Source organism: Maylandia zebra, linkage group LG15 (assembly GCF_041146795.1).
Source record: "Maylandia zebra isolate NMK-2024a linkage group LG15, Mzebra_GT3a, whole genome shotgun sequence".
In the NCBI taxonomy this organism is placed as follows: Eukaryota; Metazoa; Chordata; class Actinopteri; order Cichliformes; family Cichlidae; genus Maylandia; species Maylandia zebra.
The window spans coordinates 23,451,385-23,473,420 of NC_135181.1; the positions used below are offsets into that span (position 1 = coordinate 23,451,385).

At 40.9% G+C, this 22,036-nt stretch overlaps 1 protein-coding gene across 4 annotated transcripts in view; it reads left to right on the plus strand.

Annotated features, from left to right (window-relative positions):
- Positions 1-22,036, plus strand: part of hivep2a (HIVEP zinc finger 2a) — a 121,301-nt gene that overhangs the window by 55,478 nt on the left and 43,787 nt on the right. For all 4 annotated transcript variants that reach the window (XM_004568443.6, XM_012923905.5, XM_076874158.1 and 1 more), the window contains one exon: positions 3,809-3,878. The gene's annotated coding sequence lies outside the window, so the exon portion shown is untranslated. The remainder of the gene's footprint in view (positions 1-3,808; positions 3,879-22,036) is intronic.

The window sequence follows — 22,036 nt, forward strand, 5'->3', positions numbered from 1 at the left end:
GCGCTCTCTCCTGAATTTTTTCCTTTCCCAGTCTTTCCTCATTCTTTCCACACTCAACGAGCAGTACTGTAAGTAAAATATTGAAACAATTTGAGTATGATCTCGTTTGTGGAATACAAAAAATGTATTTGGATGACCGAAAAAGAGAAGTTTGTTCACCTTAAACTGCATTGTTTTTAGTTCACACTCCTTGTATTCCTGGAAAAACCTACCAGTAGTGAGGGAAGAGCTTCTTCCTAGGTAACTCTTATTGAGATGACCTTGAAATAGACACCTGTCCCAAAGCAGCTTTGGTGTTGGCATTTCTCTCCGTGAGTTCTTATTAAAGGCTATGACTAATTACATTTTTAAAGAAACATGTATTTCGGGCTTTCCTTAGAACAAGAATCATTTTGGACCGTCCCTTTAAAAATATGATTGTTTTTTTGAAGAATTTCACGTTGTAAGTTAGTTGATGAATAGGAAATGAGTCACAGTGTTGTGCGGGGTGACATAATCCTTAATTACAATGTAAACACACACACACACAATGTTTGTATTATGATTTCCACATCCCACTGCCTCAAATGTGAACCAGCGCATCCATGGACTCTATCCAAGAAAGATAGTTAACATCACTCGCTGGTATGTGAAGTACTTTTTTGATCCCTTAGTCGAGCAATTCAACCATTGACCTCTTAGTTTTGAAACAAGACAAGAGGTTCTGACTGAGAGACAGATTACACCACAGATGACAGAGTGGTAAGCATACCCAGTTTATCATCAGATTTAAGCTGAATGGGACCAAAATGTACAAAATGACCATCGGGTTGTAGAAAACAACACTTAAAGCTAGCAACCAAGGCCATAAACACCCCAGGAAGGTGTTTACCGAGTTCGTATATTGAGTGAGAAGTAGAGTGAAACTATTTTGACTTGCTTTTCTAATAACTCGCCCCCTGCTGGCTGTTAGAGAACATGGAGTGTGCAAGGCATTTCTGCACTGGCGTCACTGTTTTGATCCAATGGCCATTCCAATCAAGTTCATGAAACCAGTTGGGTGTCAGTCCACAACTAAACGCAACCCCTCAACAAATCCAATGTTCTCCTTTGTATGGCTAATGTGTGTTAAACGCTATGCCCACTGACCACCTTTCACACTTAAGAAAAGAGGCTCTTTGTTTGTTGAAGAACATTTGTTGGGTTTGTAAGGTCTCAGAAATACATATCTTTGTAAAAATTTGAGAAATATGGCAAACGCATTTCAAATCCTTGCTTGCTTCATTGTGTTTTTGTATCACTTAAAAATTAAATCTTGCATGCTACTTGAACTATATTTTTCTTGCTGACTCTAGAGAAATAATTCATGGGCTTTCCCTTTAAAGCCTATAGTGTCACACAACTTGCATCAGCTTCATTTGCCTCCCGTAAATGTGTTTATAGTCATACTAATGAGGTTAACCTGATTAAGACTACGGAATTTATATCACCCCTCCTTCACCCTGTTTATACATCTGTGTTTATGTGATAAGGTGCTTAAAATCTGCTTAACTTTATCTATTTTTAACCCATTTATAGCTGATTAATGATAAACTAATTGACACTTATTTGAATGTTAGTTTGTCATTTATTGAGGATAAAATCTAAGTTATCAATTGCTATGATTTGAGAAATTAAACAGAATACGACTGATCAGGCAAGATCATTAAATGCAGATTAACCAGTTGCAATAATATTTTTGGGGGGCAAAATGGCACAAAATGATTATTTCTAGAAGTGATGCAGCTGGTTTAAATATTATTTTCTGGCATTTTTGTGAGTCTGGAAGCATAATGAATTTCCTCATCAGGTGTAGCAGTAGGCATGGTTTTACAATCAATAAGTGGAGCTGATCATGTTAGGCTCTCATGGAATCATTCACTGGACTCAGCCTAACAGGATTATGGCTAAAACATGCAGAGAGGCTTCGTTGTAGATTAAGTGTGATCATCTTGTTAGGAATTGTCCAATAAAAGAGACTCGATCCGGCGCAGCTGGTTGACTTTGTTTTCCTCGATGCATGCACACGGATGGAAACACACGAGTCAGCCTCGCCATGTGTGTGCGGTGTGTGTTTGCACGTGTGTTTTGACAGACATGAAACAGAAAAAACGTCGTCGTAATTTTTTCCCTGCCTCGCTCCTGGCAGACTGGAGCAAGAGGACGACTTGGAAAAATCTGATCTCCAAACACAGTGTGTGTGTGTGTGTGTGTGTGTGTGTGTGTGTGTGTGTGTGTGTGTGTGTGTGTGTGTGAGTGACACATATAACTGTACACTTTTCTCTCAGTGTATGTGTTTTGTTGTTTTCCATCTATTACGTTGTTGGTATGTGTTTGGATTTCTTTTGGTCTTTTCCGCTCTTGTTTGTGTGTAAATAGTATATGTGGTGTGTGTTTGCGTGCGCGCGCGTGTGTTTCCGTTCTCAGCCATATTTGAAACCATGTGGCACCGAGACGACAAATCAGATGAATAGAAGGAACTTTCCTGTCTGAGAGGTTTCTTTCTCTCCTCTCTTCCCCCTTATTACTCACTCCTTCCTCCTCTTTCTGTTCGCTACTTCCTGCTCCCCACTACCCCTCTTACCATGTCTCATTCTTTCTCTCGTCTCCCTTCTTTTCTTTCCTCTACACCCTTGTTTCTTTCTTGTTTACACATCTCTATTTTCCTCTGCCTGTCCCCTCCTCTTTCTTCTCTTTCTCCCTCTTTTTCTTTCTCCCCCACTGCCGCCTCTGTCTTTACACCATCCTCCCGTCTCCCCTCAGTATTCTCTCTTGCTTCCTCTGTCTGGCCCTCCCTTTGCCACCTGTCTCCTCCATGTTTGTGCAGCAACCTCTTTCACCTCCTCCCGTTCTCCTTCTTCAGCTCTTCCTCTCCTCCTTTCTCGTGCTCTCTCTCTGTGCAGCTTTCTTTCACTCTGTTTGCCTAACCCCGCCCATCCATCTCTGTCGTTGTTGTACTTACTCTTCTTATTATTTTTGGTACTTTTCTTTCAATCTTGTTCTCCCCCTCATCTTCTCAACCTCGACGTCTTTCCTTTTGTTTCACCTTCTTATCCCACTCCACATTTCTTTTTTTCACTATTGTCTTTCTCTCTACTCTTCCTCTTTTTCTAAGGTTTCTCCCCGCCTGTCTCCTCTCCTCCTCCTTTGTTCTCCAGCTCCTCTGCCTTTCTCCATTTTTTTCTTCCTCTCTCCCCATCTTATCTTGTCACCTTCTTACTTTTAATCTCTCTCTCACCCCGACTTTCATGGCTCTCTTTCTCTCTCTGTCCATCCAACACTATTTTTTCTTCCTCTCTTCTATTTTCTAGTGTGTCTTCCTGTTGTCTGGGTTTACAACACTAAAAAGGGTTAGGATTTCTTTTCTTCGCACCTCCTGTGACCACTTCCTCGACCGCATCCTGTTTATTTCCTGTTACTCCTGTGACTGGACTCTCTCAGAAAAATACACAGGACCCCCCCCCACACACACACACACAGCAGCCTCTAATTGAATCTACAAGAATAAACTCTATAAAAAGACAAACTTAAAAACAGCACAGCAGCCATGAGCAGTATAAAGATTTCACACCTGGAAATGCAAAAAAGGCAGACAGACCTTTTGGGCCCTTTGCTGATGCTACAGGATGTTTGTACAGCATTTGATAACTGAAACTTATTACACATTTTCATGGCTAACATGTTCTATGCATCATGGAAAAATATTGTTATCTTGTCACAGCTATTTTTGTTTGTTTGTTTTATGAATGATCTCACACTAATGATCGCTGTCATGTGTGTTTTCTCACAGGATGGCCACATAAGGACACTTTCTGTCGGGACTCCCATTGAAACCAGTCTGACAGAGCGCAGACCGAAAGGTAAGCCGTGCCGGCATCTCATCCTGATTTCATGACGGCCTTTTAGACGTTCCAAGGTTTTTTTTCTGGACAGTGGACTGTGCGGTTTGTGTTGCATAATGTGGGCTTTGTAGATGCGATGATGAGTTTTTCCTTTAATAAACACCGGTGTGAATCAGAGCAGTGTGTTTGGGCCAAAAATGTTCCTTAAAGGCTTTGTTTCCATCCACTTATCAAACCGTTCGTACGCAAACACATTTGAATAGTCAGGGTAATTCAGGTTTGTGTCTCTAACCTTTGGATTTTCCACGCAGCATGTTTAACATTTAATGCTGCATTTAGAAAGAACATAAATCCGCTTTAAAGGAAATTTCTTTGAGGAAAGAATTTTCAGTTTCACTGTAAACACCTGTATACAGTCAGACTGGAGGGACATTGCAAAGACTTTCCATTGTAAAACATTATTTTGTTATTTTGGCATTTGAAGTGACGATGACTGCTTAACCCTCTGAGGTCTAGGTAATTGTTGGTGATAACTATTCCTCACCCAACCATGACCATATGTTTTGGAGCAACGTGACACTGAATTGTACAGGGAAAAAAAAATATTAATAGTTTCTGAACAACTGATGAACTTTCAGGTTTGCATTTAGCCTCAAATCTCCCCGAATTAGAAGAGAAATACATACAATTCAAACTTAGGATCTTATTTTGAGAACATTTCCAATCACATGTCATTCTCCAGAAGACTGAAAGGGACTGAATATTGGAGCTTTGAGTTGTTGTTACAGCTTATGCAGAGGTTTGACCTTCACGTGGAGCTAACTTAAGTAGAAGCTGTGTGGGCAATCAGCCTCCTCTTTGGATGCCTCATCTGTAAATGTAACCCTTTCCCTTTGGAGGCCTACTTGGGCTAACCCTTGTTTCTCTTTTCTGAACTCAGCAGTTTCTTTCATATTTCAGAATTGTTAGAGAGGTTGATCTCTGCCTATACATTTTACTAACGCTACTCTTGGAAAATTGCACAACCTATATATGCTGAGGTGTCAGATCTCGTCACTGAGGGTACTGGTGAGGTCGTTAAATGTCATCTTTAGGGGGGGAAGAGTTAAGATCATTGTTTTACTGCTGTGTTGAAAAATCCAACCACAAGTGTAGAAGCTCAACACTGTTGTGAATCTCATACTGACTGGCTCATCTCTGGCTTGAGCATGGAGTACATGCAAATCTATAAGTTGGCCAGTGAGAACTAACCGCAAGCCTTAAAATGTTGTGATTACAACCCTGGGTTTCCAAGCTGCGACACACTAATAGATACAGTTCTGCTTTCCTGTGGTCTCAGTGAAAATGCAGAATTGTATTCAGTCAGTTCAGATCAGCTTCCTGTTTGCCTTCTCTGCCTGTTGATGGCTAGTTGCCTTGTTTCTATTGGCCAAGCGAACATTCGTCACAGAGCGATCAACTTTCAACTTTCAATAGAATTTACATGAGATCTCTGAAGCTGCAGGCTGTGTTTGACGCAGCAGCAGACTACCACCGCCACTGGAAATACTGTGTTTCAGAGTGCAGCGGAGGTGGTTACATCCTGTCTGACTGCTTCACGATCCAGCGTCCTGCGTCTTGTGTGGACACGATGCCAATGCGCCGATTAGTTTGGGATCCGTGATTCTTCAGTTAAACAGCAATGCAGGGTGGTGCTGAACTTGTTGATGGATCTCTGTGAAAATATTAGCATGTTTTTACAGTTAATATTGCAAAACGAGTTATTCGAGTTTCTGTGCTCTTGTTGCCCTGGTTACACTGGTTTTTATGGTATTTATAGTATTTTTTGTCTTCTTTTCAAACTTTATTTCTGATTGTTACACTTTATTTTCTTTCTGATTACACATTATTTCTCTTATCTTATTGATAACCTTTGAATGTCTTTATGGATCATAATGTAGCGTTAGCTTTCTCAGGTTTTGTACCCTCCTGACCTGGTTGCACTTGTTTTCTAGTGTTTCTGATGTTTTTATGAGCGTGTGAAAAAAGGAAAATTCTTTTAATGTGAACCATTAGAGCTGCAGGAGAGGGCAGGATTACAATGTGACCACAAACAGAAAAGTCAAATATAAAACACACACACACACACACACACACACACACACACACACACACACACACACACACACACACGCACATTCCAGGGAGCCAAATTACCATCACCCGAAGTAGCTGAAATGATTTTGGTTTGACACAGACACTGCGGTTGGCAGACAGAGAAAGTATTTTAGAAAGGTGTAAAATAATACGTTACCTGCCCCAACATGCTAACACACACATACACACACACACGCACACACACATGCACACAGACAGCATTCTAAACTTTGCCAGCACAAGATTAACAAGCCAAGACATGAACAGACACCATGAAAAACAAAACAAATCAGCACCACAGAAAATGTTGCAATGAGAAGATGTGCCATAGTTATGTCACAGCGAAGATGTGATGAAGTGTTTTCTGATAATTCAAACACAAACACACACAAACTCAGAGGCTTTCAGCAGCCTGCTGCGTGCCAAGGTTATGAAACAATTTGCATGCACACGCCTTTCAACACAATTCTTCTTTACGTCCATTCAAGCTGAGACCCAACTCTGGAAAGATAAAAATAGAACCTCGCTGACCTCCTCTTTCTCTCCCTCTCCGTCCCTCTATCTCCTTACTCCCTCCCCGCTTTTCTGTCTCTGCTCTGATATTGTTGCAGCTGTTTTGCCCCAGTTGAGTAATGCTTGCACTGTAACAAAAGCAAAAAGAGGTGTTCGGGGTCGAGGCTTCGAGGATTTTTTTTTTTACTCTCCCCAGTGGGAAATATGGCTTTCATCAACACAGTACTCGCTCACAATAATCCAAACATACAGAAACAAGAGATCAAATGACGCAACAGACAGTGATTCACCAGCAAAATGTGAGGCGAGAGTTTGTTTGGTGCAGTTTTGTTGCAAATTTGAGGTCCAGAGTGCAAAATAAACGGCAATGACAAACAATTTGAACTGGCTCAAATTACGGGTCACCGCAGTATTTAGATAGAACTAAACAGCAGAATAATTCAGGGGTAAATTCACCCACGCTCGGTTTATTGACAGGGAGTGAGGATGCAGTTGCCCCGACAACCTCCAGAGACGGCAAGTCAGGCATCCCGCTGCGCTGATATCAACTTCAGAATAAATCCAGTTTGTTTTCGCAGCCCCCATGCACAGCAACGACCTAAATGGAAATACATGTTTGCATGCGGACAGAGAGGGGAAATGCACGCAAAGCAAACAGGTGGCAGACATCTGGGATAGTAACTTTAAACTAGCTGTGAGTATTGAAAATATTAACTCGTAAAAAGCAGCAGATTGTTGTAGATTTAGAACAAGCGAGCATCTGCTGTCAATTAAGATCTGAGCAAACTTGACAGTGATGACAACAATGTTTAAGGCTACTCAGCCGAACATGCTGAGTAGCCCTAAAGAGGAGTTTACAGAGAGCAAGGAAAACAAGCAATGCGTCCTGTTTCCTTGAAAGGTCCAGGCCTTTTTAAGGGATGTAAATATCAGCTGGTTAAATGCCAAATTGAGAGACCGGGCACGGTGACTTCAAGGACAGAGGAGATGCGTGCCACTCTCGAGGTCAAAACGGACGTAATTAGATAATTAGATCCTGCTTGGGAACCCTGCAGGGTTATAAATGTACTCTGGCCAAGCCAGAATGACGAGGGGGAAAAAACGTGCAGGGCAGTATATTAAAATGATGATTGATTGACTGATTATTCCTTTGAGGTCTCATGAAGAGTAATTCTAAACCAAACTCCTGTCCATATATTTGTGAGAAAAATAAAAACGACTTCTTTGGAAAAATATAAATAGTGTCTCATGTGTTACTTGGAAAGATTTTTGAGGCCATAGGGTTCGAGTTACTTCCTACTATTGATGAGGACCTAGGCCTCGGAGACCTGAGTCATCCTCTTTGTCATGATCACTGTCGGCACATCTCCAAACACCTATCACAGATACCAGCGGTGGAAAGTATTTAAAGTGGTCCTGGGATGAATATTTTTATTGTTGGACAAATTTACAAAAGTAGTTTTGCATTATCTCGAGATCTGATTAATCAATTTTTATCTGTCCTAAACACGTTGTTTTATTTCACTTTGCTCTGATTGGCTGTGGTTGTATAGCATTGTGTCTATATTTCCATCTACATATGTGTCTCTGGGAAGAAGGGAACGTTTTCCTTTCAAAGATGCCACTAATTGTCTGTTTTAAAGCTTTTCAGACTGCACCTTTCTCACCCTTTTCGGCTGACTATGGCTCGTTGTTCCTTGATTTGACTGGTTAGCCTGTTGTGGGCTTTAAAGGACAGTCCAGTCTTATCTGAGAATTATTTTTAAAGCTCCAGCCCATTTTTCTGTTTCCATGCAAGACTTTCCAGGCATGCTAGCTTACAAAATCCATGTACTTTAATATCTACCATCTTCTAATACAAAGAAAAATATTGTACTTGTAATATTGTACACTGCTACAGTTACCAGTACAGGGTAATTACTTGGTAATCTTTTGTTTCACACGTATTTGTTATATTGCACAAAATAAAAATAAAATATTTGTGCCTTTTTGAGTGAGACTCAAGAGACTGAGTCTCGGAGTGCACTGCAGACAACTGTGGGATGCTTTAATTTGACTATTTCCCACTATAGCACCTTCTTGAGTCAGCTGTAACCTTCAGCATTTTGCTGAGCGCGCAGTAGCACAGGATGAATAATGGGCGAGGGTCAGTACTGTACAGCAGCCTTGTTGTACGCTATTAAACTGTATCAGCATACAACAGAAAGGTACAGTAATGGTGGTGGCACATATGTGGTGAATAAAAATGTGTAACTAGTCAAGCAGCACAGCCACATTTCATGAAAATCAGCTGGTTTACAGCAAAGTAGACATGACATCGCACCATTTCAGTTATTGGTCAATCAGAAATGATGTCATTGAGCCACTTCCTTATTCTGCGGTGATGAGGGAGTTTTCTGAAATCCAGAAATTTGTGATAAGAAGAAGTTGCTGGATATGTAACTGGATGCTGGCGACACTGAAGTGGTTTCCACGAGGAGCGATTATCATTGCAGGTCAGAACTTTCTAAAAACGATCAGAACTTCAAGATCAGAAAAAGCTGCTAATAACTACATGTGTTAGAAATACATCTTTGAGTTTTCTTTTGACCAACTGGGGACTGGTCCAGGGTTTAGAGGGAATTGATAATTTTGCAGCTGACCCAGAAACACAGCACTGGGTGCGGGCCTAGAGGCTGGTTTGGTTTCTGTGTTAACGTGTAATGATAATAGCTTAGTGCCACTAAAATCACTTAAGCTTTGGGTTTGCACATCAGCAGAAAATTAAGTTTTTAAGTGTTTCATTTTTTCCATGAGGTAATGGATAATTTTGTAAATCTAGAAGATATTTATTCTCGTTTGCATGCAACAATGTGAGCATGTGCTCTTGCACTTCTTTCATTTTCATTTAAAACCCTGATTTGGTTTTAAGGTTAAGGGTTAGAGGTCAGACGGTGAAGCTTGGGCATGTCACTGAGAGTCCTCGTGGGTATAGAAGAACACATGTGACAGGGTCTGAAAAGAAAGCTGCATCTGTTTCCTCTTCTCCACTGTTGCCCAGTTCGTGTGGTTGTATTTTGAAATGGGAAACTATAAAAAAAAAAACAGGTCTCTGAGTATTCAGTACCTTTGGTTATTTTTTTGAATATAATTCTGTTTGTGTTTCACTTTTTGTTTAATCTTTCTGTGTGTGTGTCTCTCCCCCTCTCCTCCCCCTCTGTTCAGTTAAATTCAAACATCCATCATTGGCACGGCTGTCACTACTATGTTGCCAAAGCAATAAAATACATAACAATCTGGGACTGTGTGTGTGTATGTGTGTTGGGTGTGTGTACATGTATTTCCCATCAGTCATGGTCATCCTTACCAAACCCTTTCCCAGAATCTACCACTGACTCATTTGAAGTAAACCTCGAGTCAGCTGTTTGACTTAAAGCTTACAGAGGAGACGTCTGTTATTCTGTCTAAATGTGCATGATGTTTGGTATGATCACGACTGGTCACACCTGTGGAGGTATTTGGATCCTGCAGAACTGGACCGGCTGGTTTTTTTAGCAGTTTTTTTTTTGTTTTGTACAGTTCATGTGTTTGTAATAAAATTGAATGAAGGAACAGCTTAGGTTTCCTTAAATGAGGGGAAAAAATGTCATGCTTTAATAAAAAATCCTGCCACATGCAAAATGTTTGTGGAAGATTTAAAAGAGGTTCTCTGGGGTGAGCATACATGTGATGACGTACAAATGGCCTTGACGACACCTGACAAGGGAAGCAGCTGGCAACGTCTCTCCGACCAGATATGATTAGTGGTTGTTGCTTAGTTCTTTCAGTGTGTTTACAGAGGGACCACATCAGTGGCACGTGTGGAAAATCCCAAATTATTCCCATGCAAATACCACACGGAAAGCTTCACATGTGATGATGCAGGGATCACAGCAGTGGCAGAGAGCGCTTGAAGCACTTTAATGAGTTTGTGATTCGGCAGAATCAGACGGAACTTGAATTAATGTGTTATTTTATGGTACCTGATAACACGTTTAAGCTGTAGGAAACATGTCTACAAGGATCCAGATTTGTGATGTAGCAGGCGATAGCTCGCTGTGATGTGTGGTGACAGGAAAAAATGGGAAAGCTGGTTGGAAATCTGATGTTTGCATCACAAAAATCACAATTACTCAAGTTTTACACAAGTACAGTTTTCCACTTCTGAATCCTAATCTACTTCATTACACATGAAAGAAAATATGATAAACTACGAAATTAGGATGTGATATTTATATGATTTGTATTCGAGCAGGCTCAAAATGCAGTTTAAAAATCACTGTCTATCACCTGAGGACACTTAAGCTTGTTTAATTTTTAATTTTTGCTTCATTTGGTACTTTCTTCTATTTCAATTCAATTTTTTGTATATAAAGTACAAAAAAACATCCGGGAGATCCAGGCTCAGGTCAGAGCACCAGGTCAAGACAAAAGGCAAGCGAGAGATTAATAACAACAAATGATTAAATGTAGAGTGGTGTATAAACAAAACCTAGGTCTTTTACAGTGTAACTAAAAGACGGTTCAGGATCCATCCCTGACTATAAGCTTCATCAAAAAGAAAGTTTTATGCCTAATTAAAAGTAGAAAATCCAAACTCGAAGCTGGTTCCACAGAAGAGGGGCCTGAAAGCTGAAGGCTCTGCCTCCAACAAATACTCTAGAAACCACAAGTAATCCTGCAGTCTGAAAGCAAAGAGCTCTAATGGAGTGATGCAGCACTGTGAGGTCTTTAAGATAAGGCTGGTTGTTCAAGCCTTTATATGTGAGGAGAAGGGTTTTTCAAGTAGAACGGTGCTCTTTCTGTCTTTGACGGAAATCAGGTGTCTCTGTACAAACTGAGCTGTCAGTAAGATCGATTTACTTTGCTTTCTTGCTAAAAAGGAGTAAATATATTTATACATTAGTAGTGTCAGCCCTGTCATTGCCATGTGAGCATAAATCAGTAGGGCTATTGTTGTTTTCTTCACTGCTATGTGAGCTACGACAAAACGTCACCCTGCCAAGTCATGCAGGGTAAAGTGTATATTTCAGGTTAAGTTGTAATTAATGTCCATGTGAACCTTAACATAAGCTAAAATGAAAACTAACTGAAACTAATGCTTCTGTTAATCTGCTTGTGGTAATACTTTGAATGGTCAGCTAGGCTAGAAAAGATGCAGGCAGTTTAAAATAATCAAGGAGCAGCGATAAATTTACTCTTTGCCTATTTTACTGTTAACACCACCTGGATGAAGAACAGTTGGTGCATACTGTTAGTGAGACTGGTTTCAGTGTTGGTCAGGAGTTTGTACTGCAATATGTTTCATTTCTTGGATCTTGCACCAATATGTCATCAATGTGAAAAGCTGCGGGCTTTGACATGTAAACCCAGCAGTCCCTTGCAAAGGTTGGGTATTTTATGCTAATACATTATATTATTATAAAAAGTACTAACTGCACAGGCTGTGAATGAACTGTACCTTAATTGCGATGTGTGCCCATCTTTACATACTACCTATGTGGGTGTGTGAGAGTGTTTATTGTTTAATGCGCGTACACACACGTTGGCACCGTCACCGCAGTGTGACGGCCGCAGTTGTCGAGGGCTGGCTTCTCTGCACGATGGAGACAATCAGGTATTCACGCTTCAGCGGCTCTGAAAGACAATAAAACGTAGGTGTCATGCTGTTTCATCCTCACCCAGAAACACTTACACACACTGGTAACAACATGCAAAGATTAAGAAAACAAACATGCAAAGATGTATACGCCCAGTAGCGCTCCACAAAGACAAACCACGCACACATTCCCATGTGTGAGCAACAACACTGACAGGACACCTGAATTCCACAAGGTGTTCATTCAATAGCAGGTGTGAGTTAATTTCTTTTGACTGTGACGTGCAAAACTTTTCTACAGATGTTTTGTCTTTGGCACATCCAGAAATGACCTGATCCGATCTCCACAGAGTACCCTCTTTACGAAATAGGGTTATATGTTAAGGTCATGTAAACAGTTTTCCAGATATTTGGTAAATGCATTGACATTTTTAATTTATTTTTAATGTGGCTTTAAGCTAGACCACACCAGCCTACATAGCCATTTAGATTTCTCTAACTGTAATAGAGTGTTTATTATTGTGGCCTCTTCTTTGTTAGTTCACCTCTGAGACCAGAACAGCAGCTCCGAGTTTCTCAAGTTTCAATTCATAAAACATTTTTAATAATGGTAAACCAAATCGTGTCATTTCAATGTTTAATGAACTGAAAAATAAGCAGGTTTCAGCCATATGAACTATTACTGACAATTAATACTAGTTATTGTAGCCAGTAGGCTGAAAATTTTAACTGTGTAGTTTATTGATATGACGGTAATAAACTGGGGAAATAGAAGTGTTATCTCTTTACCTTTGGGTATTCAACACTGACATAAACAGTCTAAATTAATAATAGAAATAAATTAAGATCTGAGTCCTAAGTCATGTAATGTTTCTGTTATCCAGTAACATAACATGGAATGACATGATAGGTAGAGTTTTAGGTGACATCACATCATTACAGGAAAGCTCAGGAAAGGATGAGCTTTCCTCTACTCATGGGTTTATTTTTCTAGTGCTGAATAATTTTTCAACCAGGTGCAGTAAGTAGCCATTTACTTAGTTCACACCTGTTACAAAGAGAGCCCTGCACGTGAAAACGTTTCTTTTAACCTGCAGTGCAAACATCAGCACTAAATCATACCGATTTGTCCTTCTTCACAGCAGCCCCTGGCCCTTTTACCCTGCAAACCCCAAACAGTAAAACAATCTACAACTCCAGATTGAAATATATTACGCTCTTTATTTTCGTATGTGATCATCTAGACAGCAGTAACAAAGGAAAGGGTTTTCCAACATTGCTAAAATTAAGCTTTGGCAGGAATTTTGCTGATGTTAGTAATTGAAATTGCTGCAGCATGTGCCATTCAGTGACCACAACGTGCAGTTTGATTTTATTTTTACCTTTGGTTTATGTTTTAAACATTCGTAGCTTGAAACAAAAACAAAAATTGAACGTAACTGTTATTCACTACAACTCAGTCACACACACATTCATACAAGTGCTTTGTTTTCAATACCTAAGCACTTTGACACTGTCACTTTGTAACAAGTGTCCAGCAGCTCTGAACAGTGACTTCTTCCAGACAGGCCTCAGCTCCAGTCACGTGACTTAAAACTATGTGTTTTCTTTACAATTTATAGTTCAGAGCAGTTATATAGATGTATTTGAGTAGTATTTCTGGTTGGAATATGTGTTTTTATGGTATTATTTTAATAGTATTGCAATTTAGAATTTGAAAATAGGCTGGGAAGTCTTTCCTTATCTTATTCTCAGGTTGAAAGTTAGGCAATCACTGTTTTCTTACAGGTAGCTCTTATTTACCCCCTCTCCCATGTGACTTGAATGCAGCATTCTTGTGAAGTTACAGCACTGATTAAAGGGGCTTGCTGCAAAATTCTTGAGGGACTCAGATACCCAGAATTCCACAGGCTTGATAGTGATAAAGTTCAGATAGATATTTTTTCAAGAGCGAATGACAGGAGGAGAGGAAGTAAAGAGGAAGGGTGTCATTCATGTATCTGGTGTCAATAGGTCATCATCATTAGGCTCCACCCACACTCATTCTGTGTGTGCTTCACAGCATGTGTTTCCCATCTGGTTCCACCCAGTCCCTCAACACTGACTTAATGCTGACCTATTTTCCCTCATCTTTCTTCTTTCTCATGTTTTATTGTTTTGTTCTTTCTTTAGCAGCCAGAGCAATCTCTCCCTCCTCTCTCCCTCCTCTCTCTCTCTCCCTCCTCTCTCTCTCTCTCTCGCCGGCTATCCCTCACGTTATTTCTCTCTCTCCCCTAACTCTCATTTCCTATCCTCGTCTTCCCTTGCTCTTCATCAGTGTAACACAACACCTTGACCTCATGCTTTTTCTCCGTTGTGGATTTGTGTTGTGTGTGTGTGTGTTTGACAGTGTGATGTCATCGCTCCAACTTTCCCCAGCCAGATACCACAGAGATGCCGTCATCTCCCATCTCTCTCATTTGCTGCCTGTCATTCTGCCTCCTGTGTCGCTAAAGATAACCGTCAACCAGTCATTTAACATAATTAAGGGTCTTAAAGTCCCATTTGTTCTACACGAAGGGGGAAATCTCTGAATGAGGGTGAGGTCACTCCAATGTTGTGCCACTTGTGTCATGACCTACTTTCAATCACGTGCCAGTTTACACACATTTCGGCTCTTTAATTACATGTAGCAATCTGCCTTTGTTTTCCTCTTCTATTAAGATCCTTACACTTGCTGCCAGAAAATTCTTGAAACAAGTGAACTGAATTGGAAACAAGTGGAATTACCTCATTCCCTTGGCAGAGCTGTTTTGATTCGCCCGAAGGACGAAGCAACCATTCAGGACTCAGATCTGATCTAAATTGCAGCTCTAAATCACTGAGATTTGTGTTTTTGTAAATTTCCCAACCTTTCCCCTGCCAAACAAGCGGAAAAACATCCAATGGTCCTCAGCAGATTGTTCCAGTGCTTATTGCTGTGATACTTTAGCATACTCTGTTGTCTTTTACAAGTTTTGACACTTTATATTACTGTGTTTGTCTAAAATTACAGAGGGAATGTGAGACCTTTCAGCAGCTCAGACCTTAAGGCTACATGCACACAATGTCCTGATAGTTGTGTTAGCAAAATGCTTCTGTTACACTCAGACTCCTGAAAACAATTTTTCCCATTGTAAACTTGAAACAAAGACTTTTAGAATTAAGACTAGTTCTCAGACTGAGACTGAATCTGCTATCCAAACATCGCCAGTAGAAAACTCATGGATGACATCCTCTCCTTGGCAAGCTTGCTAGTTAAAGCATGCTAGTCTGGTGAAAACTATTATATTTAAAGCGTTTTCAGGTAATGGTTTTATTAAAATAGATGGAGGGTGTTAGGGCGTTCTTATTAATTGCATGTGATGCTGGCTTCAAAAGTGAGTCAGCCCTCGCAGACTCTGATGTTAAAGTGCTGAAATTTATAGCAGAGATAAACATGTTAACAGGCTTGCATGAAAAACGTTTTTCAGTCTCTTCGTGAGTTTACTGGGGTGTATTTTTTATGGCTTATAGTTTAAACCATGTTCTCAATTACTAAGACTTAAAGTTGTGTATTATTAGGAGTGTGACTGCTTGTGGTTATTTCTACCTTTTGGAGCATTTTCAATGCAATTATCTGACCAATAATATGGCTTGCTGCATGTTTAATTGGACTAAAAGCCCATTAAATAAGTCGGCGTTCCAGTTTTGGTCAGTGAAGCTTACTAACTAGGCCAGCGTTTAACATTTGGCATTAGCTGCTAACCTAGCGCACCACTCTCTCATGGACTTTGGGGTAACTTCCAGCTCTGTCATCGCGTGAGGTTTCAAAATGGGGTTTTATGTTTTTTGATACTTTATTTTAGTTTGTGTGTGTAAAATTAAAGGGAGTGTGCTTGAGGCTTCAAGATGGGACTTCACAAACTACTGAGTGGTGTCGCATTATCCATCTTTTCCATACACTTTCTCATATAAACTGCTCCAGCAACCTCAGATAATTAAGATAATTCCTTAATTGTAATCTCCCTTGCAGGTAAGTACTGCCTGCTACCTTAATTTATCAGATTACCCTTTGGTATAACATACAAAAGGCCTTTATAAGTTTCTATTAGACATCATGGGACAACTAACTGGACACTCTGTTCACACAGTACACAGCTATGTTAACACCTTTGTGGTCAGCAGATAACTTCGTAAACACGAGTATCAGTCCAACAGAGTAAAGCATTACCCTTGTTGATTTTTTTTATTGCTGTAGCAGAATTGTGCCACGCATGTTTGCTATGTTTTATTGATATATGTGGGCAAATAACGGCCATGCAAATATATTTCTGTGAGCCAACAGTGGGGTGATGTTGGTCCTAATAACCGCCATCGTTAATTTAGAAACATTCACCAATCCAACCTGATGTCCACATTACATTTGAAGGAGGAGAGGTGTGTTGTGACCCTTCAGGCTTTTCATATCTTTACAACTTCCGAGGCCGGAAGTTGGAACTTACGTGGAGCACTTGAAGGCAGCATCAGTCTTCTCATGTACTCCCTCAGTGTCTGCTGTCTCCCTGAGCGCTATCATTCTTCCCATTCAGCTTCCTGCCCTATAAATATTTGAGTAGCCCCATTAGAGAGTGAGGTAATCTTAACACACACGCTCACGCACACACTCACGGCGGCTGCCATTAAGGCGTAGTAGTGGATAATAGTCTTGTCGGAGTGTTAGACCCCCGAGCTAACGGTCTAATTAAGAGCGAAACAGGTTTAACGAGTTTAGACTGTTCATTAAGCCAGAAACCTGATTAATTAACAGTCGAGGGGGAGAGTTTGCTAACGAGTCGTGTGATTAATTAAAACTACAGACGACAGAAAGTGTAACTTTAAATGGGGAAAAAGGTGAGGGATGATTACTACCAACGGAAGGAGGGGGGAAAGAAGAGGAATGAATAGAAACAGGAGATAGATGATGGAGGAGAGGGAGGGAGTGAAGTATGAAACAGTGATATAGAGTATGAGGAAGAAATTGAAAGAGTGGGAAAAGGAAAGATGTGAAAATGGAAAAATGAAGAAAGATTAAAAGAGAGCAGAGGAGTGAGAAAGTGAAGGATTGAGAAGGATGAAAAGCTGAGAGAAAGTCTCTCCCCATGGTTCTCTCCAACTTAAAGATAGAGAGAGAGACGCAAAAGGGAAAGATGGAAACTGTTCCTGCTTTTGTCAACCAGAAATGACTGAAAGTCGTTGAAAAAGAGAGAAAGAGGGAGGGTGGCGGAGGTCAAAAGACATCAAGACATTAAAACAAAGAAAGACTGTGGAGAGAAAAACAAAGGCTTAATACAACAGCCTCTCACGCTCTCACTCCCTCTCTTTCTCTTTCATAAATACACACAATCGCACAAATGCAGATTCCTGAATCTCTCCTCTTTGTGTTTGGCCGAGTCGAGTACGAGTCGTGTGACGGCTCCCCTCGCTGGACATCTGAGGTCGAACAATTTGACCTCGAGAGCTAAGGGATCAAAATGTTTAGCACGCTGGAAGAGAAGAAAGAAATACTTCTTTCTCCTTTCAAAATAACGCTCTGATTATTTTGTGTTTTCCTGTTCTTATTCCTCATGACCAAGAAACTGACTAACAACTCAACTTAATTTGTTTGTGGTTTTAATTCTTTTTAAGTTAAGTTCCACACATGGAGGAAAAATAAACCGTATCATATCTATTGATTTTTTTCATCCTAGCATTGGAAGAACATGCACGCTCCACACAGAAAGACCTCAGTTGGCCAGTTGATTCAAGCCATCTCCACCATCCTTCCTCTAAACTGTATTATTGTATTATTTTTTTAACATTCTTCTGTGTCACTCTTTAGCAGAAAGTCTGTGCCAGTGCAAATAGATGTATAAAGAACAGAGCTTCAGATCAGTGCCAAATCCAATGAGCCAAAAGAACATGAAGCACCTGTCATGGGAAATGTGATGGGACACTAAACAGCTTCAGTACTTCTTGGCATTGCTTCTCCAAGTCTCCTTATTCTTCGGGCTACACCGCTTACAGTAAATCGCGTGCTTCCATCTCACGCTATACCTCTGTCACCTTCGTCTTATTTTCCTCCTGCTTGGCTGCTCCATATTCAGCTTCCTTTATCCAACATATCCACTGTCCTTCCTCTGCACATGTCCAAACCATCTCACTCTTGCCTCCCTAACTTTGCCTCCAAAAGACTCAACCTGAGCAATTCTTTCAATATCTGCCATCCAAGATAGTAGAGCTGGAGTTTGTTCCACAGTGTTTATTGAGACAGGTGTTCATATCAAGAACCACAAAATAACGTGGATGAAAATCTTGAAATGTATATCAAAAAATATTTCAGTTGTTATTTATACACCTGAGTAGCCCATCCAATCATAGTCTGAGTTGCGTACACTAATAGTGTACTAATGCATTTAAAATCTTCTGAGGTGTTCAAGTAGTCTGATGTGTGGTGGCTGCAAATGTTCTAGTAGTTAATTCACATAATTTTCAGTTGCCTCTTGACCCCTCTCTCTAAGTGTACAGGTCAAATGTTAATGTGTTTCCTATACTGCGTTATAAAGTAATGGCAGGGTTGCGAAACATTAATTTATGGAATCGGCACCAGTTACATAAAGGAGTTGTATGTGTGGTTGTAGTACTGTAGTGTTTTTGGTGAATTGAAGCACTGCTGATTCAAATCCTTTGCTGCCATGGTCTAATTAATATAATAATTCAAGCGCATTTGCAGTGTGAGCAGTATAACCATCCATCCCCATGCAAAGCTGTGGCTGCAGTGCAAATAAGGCTGAGCAGCGCAGCTGTCCTCACAGCCAGTGGCTGCGTAGCGTCAGGGATCCACATGTTTAACAGAGTAATGAGCAGCAAATGCTTTATGTAGCGCGTCACATCATCGGTCATGCCATTCCCTGAACTGGTGGTGTGTTGAACTGGACTAAAGTGACATATCAGCTGTTCATATGGCTTAGGGAAGAAATGCAAAGTTTTATGCAAGGCAGTGCAAAGTTTATTGCGAGGTAAACCAAAAGTATTGTAAGAGAACATAAAAGTTATTGCAAGGAAAAGCAAAAGTAGTTGTAGAATGAAAACAGCTTTTTTTCCCAATCTTTTTTTCCAGCAAATTATATGGTTCACCTCGTGTGATTTTGTTAATGTTTTGTAACCCCGCGTTGAGGTTAAAGAGGCTGCGGCAGTAAAGAAATAAGACTGTTGAGGGAGGTGGTTGGGTGAAGTGAGGAGGAAGTTGGAAAGAGAGTTGAGTGGAGACTACAAACGAAAACAGAGAAGGGAGAACAGCGATAAAGATATGAAGGAAAAAAGGGGGGAGAAACAAGAGGGATCAGGGGAGGACTGTGAGCTGTGGAGGAGGAGCAGGTGCTGCTGACAGCAGCTTCATCTGTTCCTTTGGTTTCCTCACCTTCTGTGTGTGCATGTGTGAAACAAGACAGTAGTAAAGACTGCAGGAGAAAACAAGAACTGTGTCAAGCCCATGTGTGGCTGGTATTGATCACGCATGTGGTTTTGCCTTCATGTGTTTACGTAGCATAAAATGGGCATTTACCAATGACGCTATTCGAGGTAACCAAAATCCCAGGAGACTCAAATAAAAGAGTCGTAGTGATAATGTGAGTCGTGATGTCAGATGGGGTAATGGTCTTACATGGAAAAAAAAAGTGGATCGTTGACACAGTCACTGTTTAAAGAAAAAAAGGAAAAGACAGAAGTAAAACATGCAAAATAAAAAGTTGCTGCCAATTCAGTGTGCAGTCAATGTTTATGAGATCCATATCCCACAGCGTGGCCTACAATGACCTTATAAGCTCCTCAGTGTGAGGGTAAAAGCCAAAAGAAAATCCAAATAGTTTCTCACTTCTGGAAATGAGAGGCACTCCACCATGAGGCACTCCACCCTTTTCAGCCAGAAAAGGGTGGAGTGCCAAGTGGAGGAGTTTAAGTATCTCGGGGTCTTGTTCACGAGTGATGGGAGAAGGGACGGATTGGTGCAGCGGCTGCAGTGATGCGGACGCTGTACCGGTCTGTTGTGGTGAAGAGAGAGCTGAGCTTAAAAACGAAGCTCCTAATTTACCGGTCGATCTACGCCCCTACCCTCACCTATGGTCACGAGCTGTGGGTAGTGACCGACAGAACGAGATCATGAATACAAGCGGCGGAAATGTGCTTCCTCCGAAGGGTGGCTGGCCTCTCCCTTAGAGTGAGAAGTTCGGCCATTCGGGAGGGGCTCAGAGTAGAGCCGCTGCTCCTCCACATCGAAAGGAGCCAGTTGAGGTGGTTCAGGCATCTGACAAGGATGCCTCCTGGGCGCCTCCTGGGTGAGGTTTTCCAGGCATGTCCCACTGAAAGGAGGCCCCGGAGCAGACCCAGGACATGCTGGAGAGATTATATCTCTCGGCTGGCCTGGGAACGCCTTGATGTTCCCCTGGATAAGCTGGAGGAGGTGGCTGGGGAGAGGGTGGTCTGGGCTTCTCTGCTTGGGCTGCTGAAAATGGATGGATGGACTTCTGGAAATATTTGATTAGGTAGAACTTCCTTGGACATAAAGTGCTTACACTAGTCTTTCTTAGTGACAGTCATCTGATTTATTTGTTACATCTTTCTCCTTAATTAATTCTTAATTTGGTTTTTATTGAGGTGAGTGAGCCTTCACCAGATACTTTTGTAATATTTTTTGCTGATAAAGCCCAGGAAAAAGCTAAGAATTGCACATTTCGCTAAGAGTTAAGCACAAATACTAATAATCAATACCATGTAAAGAGACAGAGTCTGTCTCTGCATCTGTTTTAAATTCCCCACACTTACTTGTTTATCAGCATCTCAAAACTCATCCATGTGATTGTTCCAAAAATGAGCATATGCGTGTCTCATGATCCTTCAGCACTGTGGTTAAGATGTGGTAGAGTCTAGGCACAGAAGCTACTTGGTTAAATTTAGGGAAGGGTTTAAGTCCTAGTTAAACGAAGCCATGTTTACCGATCAGTCGCTGCAGGTTTGTGCTAATTTAAAAGTGAACTACTACTTCTGTTTGTTCCAGTAGCACACATTTTCTTCTTCACATTTTGTATTTCATTTTTTAGAAAATATTTTTTAATGTGAATTGTAAATCAGAGTATATTTATACTGTGTACTATATGAGTTGGAGGTGTTAAATTAAAGACAAATCTGAATAGAAATTTACAGAAAAATAATGCACCGCCACCATGGTGGTTGTATCGTCCTGTGGGGAAGGAAACTGATTTAAAAGGATATTTTGGGAACACTTTAGAAAATTTACCAGCACTTTTCATGATGGTCAGGACTAGTTTAGTTAGCCTGCACTGACATACTGGAGTGGAGGTGTGACCAAGATGGCTACTCTGTGTTGAGCTCTGCCTCTAAGGACTCTGAGTGAATGGAAACCTCTATCTTTGCAGGCAGGAACAGTAGCAGGAAGCAGGAATCTTTAATCAGTCTGAAGTTTCTGTTTCCTGGAAGCTGAAATTCACCTGACCTCTGCACATGATTCTCTCTCTGTGTCTTTTTCATCTGCTGTAAAGCCTTTTGTTCCGGCTTTATGCGATCTCTCTCCTACATTTCCTCTCCCTGCTTCTTGTCCTCCATCCAATTAACTTAACCCTCTGCTTCTCTTTCTGTCCCTCTGGATGTCTCTTTTTCTCATTCACTTGCTGGAAAAAAAACAAAAAAGCCACAGCTGAAAGGTCCAGTGTGCTTCTATCAGGTGTGCTGTTTGGACTGTAAACATCCATCTGGTTTCCACAGAGACGGGATGTCAGCGCCCTTCATGCGGGATATTTTTACAACACTTGGGGATTTGTCTACAGTCCAGCACTGTACACATACAGTACACTCACCCAGGCATGTATAATGCAGCCGTGTA